We start from the raw sequence: 15,016 nt of genomic DNA, 5'->3' as shown, positions 1-15,016 counted from the left end.
CTATTTGAGCCACTTCCCCGACGACAACTCGGATGGTAATCTTGGGCATAGCATTTCACCAAATCACCTCATTCTTTGGGGCACACGTGAGGAACACAAATGCGAACAAGCCTGAATGGTCCCCAGGACTATATGCGAATGAAAACTCACACCCCAGAAGTGACTCGAACCCATACTCCCAGGTGCAACGCAACTGGTAACTACAGGGCGCCTTAATCCACTTGACCATCACGGCCGTCAAAAGGAAGTGATAGCCGAGGCTATTTGAGCCACTTCCCCGACGACAACTCGGATGGTAATCTTGGGCATAGCATTTCACCAAATCACCTCATTCTTTGGGGCACACGTGAGGAACACAAATGCGAACAAGCCTGAATGGTCCCCAGGACTATATGCGAATGAAAACTCACACCCCAGAAGTGACTCGAACCCATACTCCCAGGTGCAACGCAACTGGTAACTACAGGGCGCCTTAATCCACTTGACCATCACGGCCGTCAAAAGGAAGTGATAGCCGAGGCTATTTGAGCCACTTCCCCGACGACAACTCGGATGGTAATCTTGGGCATAGCATTTCACCAAATCACCTCATTCTTTGGGGCACACGTGAGGAACACAAATGCGAACAAGCCTGAATGGTCCCCAGGACTATATGCGAATGAAAACTCACACCCCAGAAGTGACTCGAACCCATACTCCCAGGTGCAACGCAACTGGTAACTACAGGGCGCCTTAATCCACTTGACCATCACGGCCGTCAAAAGGAAGTGATAGCCGAGGCTATTTGAGCCACTTCCCCGACGACAACTCGGATGGTAATCTTGGGCATAGCATTTCACCAAATCACCTCATTCTTTGGGGCACACGTGAGGAACACAAATGCGAACAAGCCTGAATGGTCCCCAGGACTATATGCGAATGAAAACTCACACCCCAGAAGTGACTCGAACCCATACTCCCAGGTGCAACGCAACTGGTAACTACAGGGCGCCTTAATCCACTTGACCATCACGGCCGTCAAAAGGAACTGATAGCCGAGGCTATTTGAGCCACTTCCCCGACGACAACTCGGAATCTTACCATCCGACAACTTACCATCCGAGTTGTCGTCGGGGAAGTGGCTCAAATAGCCTCGGCTATCAGTTCCTTTTGACGGCCGTGATGGTCAAGTGGATTAAGGCGCCCTGTAGTTACCAGTTGCGTTGCACCTGGGAGTATGGGTTCGAGTCACTTCTGGGGTGTGAGTTTTCATTCGCATATAGTCCTGGGGACCATTCAGGCTTGTTCGCATTTGTGTTCCTCACGTGTGCCCCAAAGAATGAGGTGATTTGGTGAAATGCTATGCCCAAGATTACCATCCGAGTTGTCGTCGGGGAAGTGGCTCAAATAGCCTCGGCTATCACTTCCTTTTGACGGCCGTGATGGTCAAGTGGATTAAGGCGCCCTGTAGTTACCAGTTGCGTTGCACCTGGGAGTATGGGTTCGAGTCACTTCTGGGGTGTGAGTTTTCATTCGCATATAGTCCTGGGGACCATTCAGGCTTGTTCGCATTTGTGTTCCTCACGTGTGCCCCAAAGAATGAGGTGATTTGGTGAAATGCTATGCCCAAGATTACCATCCGAGTTGTCGTCGGGGAAGTGGCTCAAATAGCCTCGGCTATCACTTCCTTTTGACGGCCGTGATGGTCAAGTGGATTAAGGCGCCCTGTAGTTACCAGTTGCGTTGCACCTGGGAGTATGGGTTCGAGTCACTTCTGGGGTGTGAGTTTTCATTCGCATATAGTCCTGGGGACCATTCAGGCTTGTTCGCATTTGTGTTCCTCACGTGTGCCCCAAAGAATGAGGTGATTTGGTGAAATGCTATGCCCAAGATTACCATCCGAGTTGTCGTCGGGGAAGTGGCTCAAATAGCCTCGGCTATCACTTCCTTTTGACGGCCGTGATGGTCAAGTGGATTAAGGCGCTCTGTAGTTACCAGTTGCGTTGCACCTGGGAGTATGGGTTCGAGTCACTTCTGGGGTGTGAGTTTTCATTCGCATATAGTCCTGGGGACCATTCAGGCTTGTTCGCATTTGTGTTCCTCACGTGTGCCCCAAAGAATGAGGTGATTTGGTGAAATGCTATGCCCAAGATTACCATCCGAGTTGTCGTTGGGGAAGTGGCTCAAATAGCCTCGGCTATCACTTCCTTTTGACGGCCGTGATGGTCAAGTGGATTAAGGCGCCCTGTAGTTACCAGTTGCGTTGCACCTGGGAGTATGGGTTCGAGTCACTTCTGGGGTGTGAGTTTTCATTCGCATATAGTCCTGGGGACCATTCAGGCTTGTTCGCATATATATATATATATATATATATATATATATATATATATATATATTGGGAGATATGATAACCTCATGATAACTTCATATCATAACAGGTGGGGATTATTTCTTAGTTCTTTCTCACCCAACTTGGGAGTGTCAACAAGAATCACTGCTGTCGTTGCTGAGCAGCAATATGAGCCCAGAGGTCCACTTTGGATAGTCGTTGTCCCTGTGAGGCTTTGGGCACCCCCAGCTCCACTGGTTCCTCCCCTCAACTGTGAAGGAAAGAAAGCTCTGCTTCTGGCACTTCACTGATGCCAGTAACACCCAGAGAGTCACCTGGTGAGGCCTCACATCAACCATACGTACACCAACCATACCAGAGTGAAGAAATGTTATTTATTTATTTATATAAAAGTAGGTACGTTGGGTTTATAAGAATACATAGCAATGATGTTTTTACATTCTTGTAAGGCCTTGTAAATTAGAACAGAAAGTCACTCGAGAGAAAAGGAACACTCCAAAATATTTCAATTATGTGAAATCGTAATAAAAATCTCCTCCAGTATTGGACCTATTATTATAAACAAAGGTTCATGCACAGAGGACGACAAAGAAATTAGCGTAAGCCTAAAAAATCAGTACGAGGGCATGTTTAGCAATCCTCACAATACTAATTTGATTCACAGTGAGTAATCACACTAACAACCTGTGTGTTTGGTAGTCCACCACACACACCTCAGACAATCAGGCCACAACATGGAAAAGGATTGCAACCTGGAGTTCTGCTGAACACACGAGGGTTTCCTGAGGCTGAAGCCTGACCAGGATTTTCACACAATCCCCCCATGCACTCTGGTGGATTTTCACACAATCCCCCCATGCACTCTGGTGGATTTTCACACAATCCCCCCTTGCACTCTAGGGAGATTTTCACACAATTCCCCCATGCACTCTCGCTGTCATCTAGGAATGTTCTACCTCTGATGCCTCTATTTTTAATACACAGTAATGACACTAATTACTTAATTACCACATCACTTAATCACCTTGCAGTGTGTAACAAAAAGGAGGCCTGGTCGAGGGCCGGGCCGCGGGGATGCTAAGCCCCGAAATCATCTCAAGATAACCTCGAGGAACCTCAAGATTAGATGGTGCCCTTAAATTCACAAGTGCAGTGTCAAAAGGCTCAGATGACATTCATTATGAGATGTTGCATCATCTCCCTCCAAGCGCGTTTCAGTATTTACTGAATCTGTATAACCGTATCTGGGAGTCGTCGTCAGTCCCCGAGGACTGGGTCGAGGCAGTTGTTCTTCGTATTCGGAAACCAAGGTCTCTAAGGACATCACCTAAGGAGTTCTGAACCTTTGCACTCACAAGTTACATCTGCAAACTCTTTGAACGTGTGGTCAATGTTCGTCTGATGTGGTTCTTGGAACACTATCACCAGCTCCTCTCCACTTCTCAATTTGGCTTTTGCAAGTGCTGCAGCTTGACTGATGTCTTGGTGAACTTGGAGGTCCATATTCGTACTGCTTTTGCTACGAAGACCTCCGTTGTTGTTGTTGTCCTTTTTGACCTGGAAAAGGCATACGACACCACCTGGAGATACCATAGTCTGTCCCAACTCCGTTCTTTTAGCCTTCGTAGTAATCTCCCTCTCTTCCTCCGAAGCTTTCTCTCTCTAGTCGTTCCTTTAGAGTGAGGTTTGGTACCACCCTCTGTGCCTCTTTTCGGCAGTACGGTGGTGTGCCCCAAGGTAATGTTCTGAGCACTACTCTTTTTCTGGTTGCCCTCAATGGTCTTCTTTCCTCCCTTCCCTCTGGCATCTTCTCAGCACTCTATGTTGATGATCTTACCCTCTGCTGTCGAGGTGATGACTCGCCTTTCCTTCAACGACGGCTTTAACGTATGATTGATGCCGTGTCGTCTTGGGCCACCAATCATGGCTTCATGTTCTTTACAACTAAAACTTGTGCTATGACGTTTACTTAGAAGCAGGTCGTTCTTCATCCCCCTTTGTCGCTTTATGGTCATCCCCTTGTGTACAAAGATTCTGATAATCTTTTGAGGTTATTCTTTGACACTTGTTTGTCTTGGTCACCCTATATCTCTTACCTCCGAGTTGAACGCTCTAAGGCCACTAACTGATATAAGGTCCTGTCTCATACTTGGGGAGCGGATAGGCGCATGCTTCTCTTTCTAAATTCCTCTCTCTTACTGTCTAAACTCGATTAGGGTTGCCCTGCTTACTCGTCTACTTCTCCTTCTACTCTTCACCGTTTGGATACTCTGCACCATACTGAGTTGCTCCTCAGATCTGGTGCCTTTCTTTCGACTCCTACCCCTAAGCCTGTGATCGCTAACGCCGAAACTGGCGTCCTGTCTCTACAGGATCAACATGATCGCTACTGTCTTCGCTACCTTGCACGGTCCCTTACTCTCGTTAATGTCGTATTTTGACCTTTACTCCTCTTGTGGTCCCCTGTTCCCTTTCACCACTTACCTCTTTCTGTACGATTGTCTCGCATACAAGATTCTCTTTCGGTTCTTGTTAACAATATTTCTCTTCATGTCGTTCCGTCCTTGCCCCTTTGAAGGGTCCCCTTTCCTCAGTTTTGTAAAACTTTGACTCACGTGACTAAAGCTTTACCCCTCCTACAGGGGTGGAGGGGGGGGAGGTAAGAGGAGTAAAGTCTGGGTCTAAATCTAAGTACAGAAGGGTCTAAGTCTGCCGACGGTGTAGGCTACTCTGTTGTTTTCCCTGACAACACCTATATGTGTCGCCTGCCTCCGGAGACTAGCATCTTCATGGTGGAACTTTATGCTATTTTGTATGTCCTTCGTCACTGCTTTCTCGCTGTCAACTCTCCTTTGATGTTGTAGTTGACACTCACAGTGCCCTCATGGCTCTGGAGTGCTTTAATCCAGTCCATCCTGTAGTAGTCGAAACTCAACATTGGCTGTTTCTTATCTCTAGTAGAGTGAAGACAGTGGAGTTTTGCTGGGTTCCCAGCCATATTGGTGTGTCCTTAAATGAGCATGGTGACGCTGCCACTAAGGAGGCTCTCCACACTTGTGCCATCTCCCGTAAAGGTATCCTCTACTCCAACTTCTACCCAGTTATTCATTCCTCAATCCTTGCCCGTTGGCAGGGTCTTTTGTCTTCTATTACTGGTAAAGTAAGTAAAGTAAAGTAAATTTTATTCAGGAAAGTACATACATAGTTGATTTACGAACATAATGTTGGGTTTATAAATAGAGCTAGTACATACTGGAATAAACTGGTTGAACAAAACAGGGAATAGTGAAGCAGAAGATTTTCTAGAATTAATTGACGATTGCTTTCTTACGCAACACATTAAGGAACCAACACGGGAAAATAATATTTTAGATTTAGTGTTAACTAACAGGGAAACACAAATTAATGACATCGAAATAGGGAGTGAGTGAGGGAACAGTGATCACAAAGAAATCAGATTTAGCATAGAATGGAATAGACCTGTAGGAGAAAATTCTGTTAAAGTGCCAGATTTTCGAAAAGCTGATTTTAATAGCCTTAGAAATTTTTTGGGTCAAATTAATTGGAAAGTCTTGGGTATGGGGTGGGGGCCGGTCTTGGAGCGAGACATGAACCCAGCGATAGGTGACGTAAATGGGGATTTCGATGTGGATTCAATATATAACTTATTAAAGAATATTCTAAACAATACACAGGAACGTAGTATACCATACAAATTGAATAGATCGAATACTAATGACCCAAAGTGGATAACAAAGAATTTGAAGAACCTTATAGGTAAAAAGAGAGCTTGGTACAAAAGGATTAAAAATGGGGAGGTCACTTTAGAACAGGAATTCGTACAACTGGTTAGAAATGTTAAAAAAGAGATAAGGAAAGCAAAAAGAAACTATGAAGTTCGCATAGCAGGGCAAGCAAAGACAAATCCTAAAGGGTTTTTTCAGTTATATCGTACTAAGACTAGGGAAAGGATAGGTCCATTAAAAACTGAGACAGGTCAAATAACAGATAGTGATGAAGAGATGAGTAGTATTTTTAATAAATATTTTGTATCTGTATTTACTAAAGAGGAACTTAACAATATGCCTTCAGCCGAACAAGTCTATGTGGGTGGGGACGAGGACAGGTTGACGAGTTTAACAGTTACCAGGGAGGATGTTCTTAAACAAATAGTAAAACTCAAACCAAACAAATCCCCAGGGCCGGATGAAGTGTTTGCCAGGGTGCTTAAAGAATGTAAAGAGGAGCTTTGTGACCCACTGTCAACCATATTTAATCAAATCAATAGAGTCAGGCAGAGTGCCAGAGTTTTGGAAAGTTGCTAATGTGATACCAGTTTTTAAGAAAGGAGATAGATCACTTGCGTCTAACTATCGACCAATTAGCCTAACGTCTATTGTGGGAAAGTTACTCGAATCTATAATAGCAAATAAAATTCGTCTTCATCTTGAAAAACATAAATTAATAATTGAGTCGCAACATGGTTTTATAAATGGCCGTTCATGTTTAACAAATTTGTTATCTTTTTATTCTAGCATTGTTGAGGCAGTTGATAGTGGTAAGGATTGCGATGTTGTGTACCTTGACTTTAGCAAAGCTTTTGATACAGTGCCACATGAAAGACTGATTAAAAAGTTAGAGTCTCATGGTATTGGGGGTGCTATATTAAGCTGGATTAGGGCATGGCTATACCAAAGGAAACAGCGAGTTAGTATAAATGGAGTCAAGTCAGAGTGGGAAAATGTTGTAAGTGGGGTGCCTCAGGGCTCTGTCCTGGGACCTCTGTTGTTTATAATATATATAAAAGATTTAGATTCAGGTAGCAACATTTGCAAATTTGCCGATGATACGAAAATCGGTAGGGAAATTAATTCAGAGGAGGACTCACTATCACTTCAAGTTGATCTAGATAGGGTTTTGAAATGGTCGAAGGATTGGCAGATGCAGTTTAATGCTGATAAATGTAAAGTTCTGAGGTTAGGTAATGATGATAGGGTTACAAGATACGAGCTAGATGGTGTTGAGATTGCGAAGTCGAATTGCGAAAGGGATCTGGGAGTTATGATTAGTAAGAATTTAAAACAAAAGGATCAATGCATAAATGTTCGTAATAAGGCAAATCGGACACTTGGATTTATTAACCGCAGCGTTAGTAACAAGACACCTGGTGTGGTTCTCAAGCTATATCTTGCTCTAGTTAGGCCCCATTTAGATTATGCAGTTCAGTTTTGGTCGCCATATTATAGAATGGATATAAATTCACTTGAACGTGTCCAGCGTAGGATGACTAAGTTAATTCCCCAAATTAGAAATCTTTCATATGAAGAAAGATTAACAAAGCTTAAGTTGCATTCACTGGAAAGGCGAAGAGTTAGGGGTGACATGATAGAGGTTTACAAGTCGGTCAGGTGAAGTCACAGTGAGAGGTTGTGTTAACCGGAGCTCCTGAGTGTTGTTATATTATCATAGCAATATGGAAGTTGTAGTGAAGGACCTGGTGACTCTAGTGGGAGCCCTGAGGACAGAGTTGGACTCTCTGCGGGAGGAGGTGCGTCAGCTTAAAAAACAACGAGAAGTAACGAAGGAGGAGACCAGCAGTAAAGGGACCTCGTCTTGGAGAGTTGCGAAAGACAGGGGCCTTAAGAAGACTTTGATAAAGCCGCCTTCAAACGCCATAGCAACTTCAAATTCATTTGACGTTTTGGAGGACGAGTGCTGTGGAGAGACTGTGGATCGCGCAAAAGGGAAAGCAACGAAGAGAAAGGAAGCGCAGGCCCCTCAGAAAGTAAAGGAAGTACCTAAGCAAACATTAGTTGTGGGAGATTCCCAGATAAGGTATTTGGATAGAACGTTCTGTGCTAGAGATAGGGGGAACAGGTTAAGGGTTTGCTATCCCGGAGCTGGCATTGGTGATATTATAAACAACATGAATGATATTATGGCTGGTAATGGGAACAATCCCATTATTTGCATTAGCGTGGGAGGAAATGATGTTGGTCGAGTCAGGAGTGAGGAACTGATTCAGAGGTATAAAACAGCCATAGAGTTAGTTAGGAGCAAGGGAGGAATCCCGATCATATGTGGCATTCTTCCAAGAAAGGGAGTGGGAAATGAATGGATATCGAGGGCACTTGGTGTCAATTGCCGGCTGGAAAGATATTGCAAATCAAATGCAATATCTTTCATAGACAACTGGGAACACTTCTATGGAAGAAATGAAATGTATGCTCGTGATGGGGTGCATCTATCGAGAGCTGGGGTTGTTGTTGTTGCGAACTCGCTAGAAGAAGTGGTTAGAGGTGTTTGTTTGGGTTTAAACTGTTAGTAGATAGAGGTATGGGAATTGATTTGGAGGAAGGAGGTAATAAAAGTATGTGTTTGTGGGAGAAAGGAATTGGCAAAACGATCAGGGAAAGAGAAGGTCCGCAAAATAACAATTCACTTAGGGTATATTACACTAACAGTAGAAGTCTAAGAAATAAAATTAACGAATTAAATGCTCTTGTCTGCACAGAAAAAATAGATATTATTGCACTTACCGAAACGTGGATGAATGTAGAAAATAGAGAACTATTAGCTGAATATCAAATATATGGATTTAAACTATTTCACACAGATAGATATATTAGACGAGGAGGTGGAGTAGCCATATATGTTAGGGACAATTTGAAATGTAGTCTCAAAGAGGGAATCAAAACAGAGCCACACACAGAAACTATTTGGATTGAATTAAACGAAAAAGCTAATAATATTATAATAGGAGTAATATATAGGCCACCAAATTTAGACAGAATGGAAGCAAAGCATCTATGGGATGAAATATCTAGAGCATCTAGATCTAACAGTATTTATGTCATGGGTGACATTAATTTTAGCGGAATAAACTGGTTGAACAAAACAGGGAATAGTGAAGCAGAAGATTTTCTAGAATTAATTGACGATTGCTTTCTTACGCAACACATTAAGGAACCAACACGGGAAAATAATATTTTAGATTTAGTGTTAACTAACAGGGAAACGCAAATTAATGACATCGAAATAGGGAGTGAGCTAGGGAGCAGTGATCACAAAGAAATCAGATTTAGCATAGAATGGAATAGACCAGTAGGAGAAAATTCTGTTAAAGTGCCAGATTTTCGAAAAGCTGATTTTAATAGCCTAAGAAATTTTTTGGGTCAAATTGATTGGAAAGGCTTGGGTATGGGGTGTGGGCCGGTCTTGGAGCGAGACATGAACCCAGCGATAGGTGACTTAAATGGGGATTTCGATGTGGATTCAATATATAACTTATTTAAGAATATTCTAAACAAAGCACAGGAACGTAGTATACCATACAAATTGAATAGATCGTATACTAATGACCCAAAGTGGATAACAAAGAATTTGAAGAACCTTATAGGTAAAAAGAGAGCTTGGTACAAAAGGATTAAAAATGGGGAGGTCACTTTAGAACAGGAATTCGTACAACTGGTTAGAAATGTTAAAAAAGAGATAAGGAAAGCAAAAAGAAACTATGAAGTTCGCATAGCAGGGCAAGCAAAGACAAATCCTAAAGGGTTTTTTCAGTTATATCGTACTAAGACTAGGGAAAGGATAGGTCCATTAAAAACTGAGACAGGTCAAATAACAGATAGTGATGAAGAGATGAGTAGTATTTTTAATAAATATTTTGTATCTGTATTTACTAAAGAGGAACTTAACAATATGCCTTCAGCCGAACAAGTCTATGTGGGTGGGGACGAGGACAGGTTGACGAGTTTAGCAGTTACCAGGGAGGATGTTCTTAAACAAATAGTAAAACTCAAACCAAACAAATCCCCAGGGCCGGATGAAGTGTTTGCTAGGGTGCTTAAAGAATGCAAAGAGGAGCTTTGTGACCCACTGTCAACCATATTTAATAAATCAATAGAGTCAGGCAGAGTGCCAGAGTTTTGGAAAGTTGCTAATGTGATACCAGTTTTTAAGAAAGGAGATAGATCACTTGCGTCTAACTATCGACCAATTAGCCTAACGTCTATTGTGGGAAAGTTACTCGAATCTATAATAGCAAATAAAATTCGTCTTCATCTTGAAAAACATAAATTAATAATTGAGTCGCAACATGGTTTTATAAATGGCCGTTCATGTTTAACAAATTTGTTATCTTTTTATTCTAGCATTGTTGAGGCAGTTGATAGTGGTAAGGATTGCGATGTTGTATACCTTGACTTTAGCAAAGCTTTTGATACAGTGCCACATGAAAGACTGATTAAAAAAATAGAGTCTCATGGTATTGGGGGTGCTATATTAAGCTGGATTAGGGCATGGCTATACCAAAGGAAACAGAGAGTTAGTATAAATGGAATCAAGTCAGAGTGGGAAAATGTTGTAAGTGGAGTGCCTCAAGGCTCTGTCCTGGGACCTCTGTTGTTTATAATATATATAAATGATTTAGATTCAGGTTTGAGTAGCAACATTTGCAAATTTGCCGATGATACGAAAATCGGTAGGGAAATTAATTCGGAGGAGGACTCACTATCACTTCAAGTTGATCTAGATAGGGTTTTGAAATGGTCAAAGGATTGGCAGATGCAGTTTAATGCTGATAAATGTAAAGTTCTGAGGTTAGGTAATGATGATAGAGTTACAAGATACGAGCTAGATGGTGTTGTGATTGCGAAGTCGGATTGCGAAAGGGATCTGGGAGTTATGATTAGTAAGAATTTAAAACAAAAGGATCAATGCATAAATGTTCGTAATAAGGCAAATCGGACACTTGGATTTATTAATCGCAGCGTTAGTAACAAGACACCTGGTGTGGTTCTCAAGCTATATCTTGCTCTAGTTAGGCCCCATTTAGATTATGCAGTTCAGTTTTGGTCGCCATATTATAGAATGGATATAAATTCACTTGAACGTGTCCAGCGTAGGATGACTAAGTTAATTCCCCAAATTAGAAATCTTTCATATGAAGAAAGATTAACAAAGCTTAAGTTGCATTCACTGGAAAGGCGAAGAGTTAGGGGCGACATGATAGAGGTTTACAAGTGGGTGAATGGACATAACAAGGGGGATATTAATAGGGTATTAAAAGTATCAACACAGGACAGAACACGAAACAATGGGTATAAATTGGATAAGTTTAGATTTAGGAAAGACTTGGGTAAATACTGGTTCAGTAACAGGGTTGTAGATTTGTGGAACCAATTGCCGCGTAACGTGGTGGAGGTGGGGTCCCTCGATTGTTTCAAGCGCGGGTTGGACAAGTATATGAGTGGGATTGGGTGGTTATAGAATAGGAGCTGCCTCGTATGGGCCGGTAGGCCTTCTGCAGTTACCTTTGTTCTTATGTTCTTATGTTCTTACAAGTGGGTGAATGGACATAACAAAGGGGATATTAATAGGGTATTAAAAGTATCTACACAAGACAAAACACGAAACAATGGGTATAAATTGGATAAGTTAAGATTTATGAAAGACTTGGGTAAATACTGGTTCAGTAACAGGGTTGTTGATTTGTGGAACCAATTGCCGCGTAACATTGTGGAGGTGGGGTCCCTCGATTGTTTCAAGCATGGGTTGGACATGTATATGAGTGGGATTGGGTGGTTATAAATAGGAGCTGCCTCGTATGGGCCAACAGGCCTTCTGCAGTTGCCTTTGTTCTTATGTTCTTAAGTTCTTATACAATACCTAAAGCCACTAGTACGCAAAGCGTTTCGGGCAATGTGGGGGGGGGGGAACTTAGACTAAAACTTAATAGTAATTGGGATTAGGTATAAATTATGTTGAAAAAAAAATAAAAAAAGGGGGGAACATGGCAGAAATCAGCAATTGTACAAGTTGGTAAACAAACAGCATTGTTTAAAAAAAATAGCAAGACATGGGTTGACATTTAGGGGGTAAGGTAGGGTACATGGAGTTAATTAGGTAGTACTTGGTTTTACTCTTAATCTGGTTGAGGGAGGTACAGTCTTTGACATGATTGGGAAGGTCGTTCCACATTCTGGGTCCCTTCAATTGTAGAGCATTTCTAGTTTGGTTAAGTCGCACTCTTGGAATATCAAATAGGTATTTGTTTCTGGTGCGATGCCCATGAGTTCTGTTACAACCTTCTAGGAAGCTTCTAAGTTCAGGATTGACATTGCAGTTCAGAGTTTTAAATATATTGAGTACACATGAGAGGATGTGCAGTGACTTAATATCTAACATATTTCAAGATTTGAGTAAGGGTACCGAGTGCTGTCTGGGGCCAGAGTTAGATATTGTTCTAATAGCAGCTTTGTGTTTAATAATTAGAGGGCATAAATGATTTTGTGTAGTAGAACCCCAAGCACAAATACCATAATTGAGATAAGGATAGATGAGAGAGTAATAGAGCATCACCAGGGCAGGGCGAGGTACATAATATCTGATCTTAGAAAGAATGCCAACAGTTTTTGAAACTTTTTTTGATATATTTAGAATGTGTCCCTGGAAATTCAGCTTGGTGTCTATGAGAACACCAGTGAATTTGCCATCTACTTTGTTACAAATTTGAATATTGTTTATCCTTAGATTAATTTGATTTGAGGATTTATTGCCAAACAAAATATAGAAAGTTTTGTCAATGTTGAGGGTGAGTTTGTTGGCAGTTAGCCAGAGACGGACTTTATTTAGTTCAGTATTCACTGTGACAATTAAAGCAAGAGGGTCTGGACTGGAGAAGATGAAGGTTGTGTCGTCAGCAAATAGAATAGGTTTGAGGTGTTGAGAGGCATTTGGAAGGTCATTAATGTAGATGAGAAAGAGGAGAGGGCCAAGTATGCTGCCCTAAGGAACACCAATGTTGATAGGTAGGGTGGAAGAAATTGAATTATTCACAGAAACATACTAGAGCTTGTAAGTAAGGTAAGATTGAAGGTACTGCAAGGAGTGACCTCTGACTCCATAATGATGTAATTTAAAAAGAAGGTTTTGGTGGTTGACAGTGTCAAAAGCCTTACGCAGGTCCACAAATAACCCAACAGGGAACTCATTTTTATCAAGAGCTGCATGTATCAAGTTAATCGTACTAATAAGTGCATCGTTAATACTTTTTTGGGGGGTCTAAAGCCATATTAACATGAGCTAAGTATATTGTGTTTGGGTAGATAGGAGTAAAGCTGCTTGTAGATTAGTTTTTCAAATATTTTAGACAAGTTAGGCAGGATTAGAATTGGTATCTCCGAAAGGGCACTAGACTTGGTCTTAAGGGAAAGGATTACCTCATTTACATCAGTGGAATTACCGGGCGTTAGGTACAGAGACTGTGGGTAGTTACCTGTAAGATAGTCCTGAACATTAGTACTGGAAGACGGAATATCATTAGCAAGGTTGACCCAATGGAAGAGAAGAACCTATTGAACTCAATAGCAGTATCAGTGGCTGAAAGCAGACCATCGTTATTGGACAGAATTATTGGTATAGTATTCTGTATATTGTACAGGGTGCTGTATACTGTACGAGGCTCTGTATACTCTACACTGTTCTGAATACTGTATGGGGTTCAGTATACTGTACGGGGTTCTGTATACTGTACGGGGTTCTGTATACTGTACACTGTTCTGTATACTGTATGAGGTTCTGTATACTGTACACTGTTCTGTATACTGTACGGGGGTGCTGTATACTGTACAGGGTTCTGTATACTGTACACTGTTCTGTATACTGTATGAGGTTCTGTATGCTCTACACTGTTCTGTATAATGAACGGGGTTCTGTATACTGTACACTGTTCTGTATACTGTATACTGTACTGTTGTTACGGCCCTCTCGGGACGCAACGGGGTTCTTACTCTGATGTTGTTAGAGGAAGTTGTATCCGACCCCAAGCCAGTAGTGGCTTTCAAGGGATGTGATCCGTGACGCAAGTAACTTAAAGGGGAAGGGAAATAAAGGCAAAAACTTAATATAATATATTAACCACCACCAATAAATAATGTATAAAAAGATTACACGGGGGGAGGGGTATTAACACTGTACACATATGTCTTCTGCTGAAGACTATGGATCCTCGCTCTCGGTGCTAAGTCCTCAGTGCCTCTTCGTGGCCTCACAACGAATTCTCTGCGAAGTTGAGCCTACCCTGGCCACAGGTCAGCCAAAACACAGGTCCACTGGGGGTACCGCCGTGGAGGCCGTCAACCACACGTCCAGCTGGTCTGCTGGCAGGTTCCGGATCAGCAAGGCTGGTCAGGCCACTCCACGAACGATATAAGGGGAACGCCCTAGACAGGAGCTTCGTGTGATACCACAAATCACTCTCCTGTCCTCAATACCCCAGTGGATGATCGTCTCCAACAGTCGGTCCCGGGTAATCCTTTTACTGCCACTCCACTGGCAGGGTAACACACCACAGTGTTCTTCCGGGGGGACGACTTCACAACTGCTGCAGCAAAGTACAAGGTATGGAGATGGCTGCCTCGGGTAGACTGACTCAACTTCCAACACAGCGGTCCCAGGTCGACTCTGTAAACAGACACGTCATCAATAACTGTGACACACTAAGGCACCTCACTTACAGGCTCAGACACAAACGCCCACCTATCCACTCCATAGATGGCGCTGGTGTCTGAGCACCACCTCACCAGAGGTCAGCAGCGGCTGTGTTGAGCGCTGAACAGGACTGGCAACTGGCCCTCGTAGCCAGTACACGTTGCCCTCACCAGGTGTCGTCGTCCGTTTGGA

This window comes from Procambarus clarkii, chromosome 37 (assembly GCF_040958095.1).
Source record: "Procambarus clarkii isolate CNS0578487 chromosome 37, FALCON_Pclarkii_2.0, whole genome shotgun sequence".
NCBI lineage: Eukaryota > Metazoa > Arthropoda > Malacostraca > Decapoda > Cambaridae > Procambarus > Procambarus clarkii.
This window is presented reverse-complemented; position numbering follows the sequence as displayed.